Below are 432 nucleotides of genomic sequence, written 5' to 3' on the forward strand. Positions count from 1 at the left end.
GGGGGCGGGGCCATCAGAGCTATACGTCAGCAGAGGTGGGACTCCAGGTGGCCTCCAGTCCTCCAGGACTGAAACACACAAAAACCATGACGGCGAGGACACGGTCCAGACCCACACCTCAGTGACTGAACTCATGGCTCTGGTGGTCTGACCTTCACATCACCAGCGACGCCAACACGACCACAGTCGCCTCGTTTCCTGTTTGTCAGACCAGAGACACACCTGAACCGCTCGTCACCATGTTAGTCTCACCTGAGCTGCCACGCAGTCCAGGTCTCTGGGGTGAACAGCATGAAGGTCAGGTGACTAGACGACGTCTGAGGACACAGAGGACGGCTCAATGAGACCTCAGACCTGTGGACCTGGACAACGAGGTCCAGAACGGTCGTCTGTGTTCGACTCTAAGATCTGTGTCTCAAACCAGGTACTTCA

The sequence above is a fragment of the Seriola lalandi genome, unplaced genomic scaffold, assembly GCF_002814215.2.
Source record: "Seriola lalandi dorsalis isolate HSWRI2012SDOR001 ecotype SW California unplaced genomic scaffold, Sedor1 jcf7180002052110, whole genome shotgun sequence".
Lineage (NCBI taxonomy): Eukaryota > Metazoa > Chordata > Actinopteri > Carangiformes > Carangidae > Seriola > Seriola lalandi.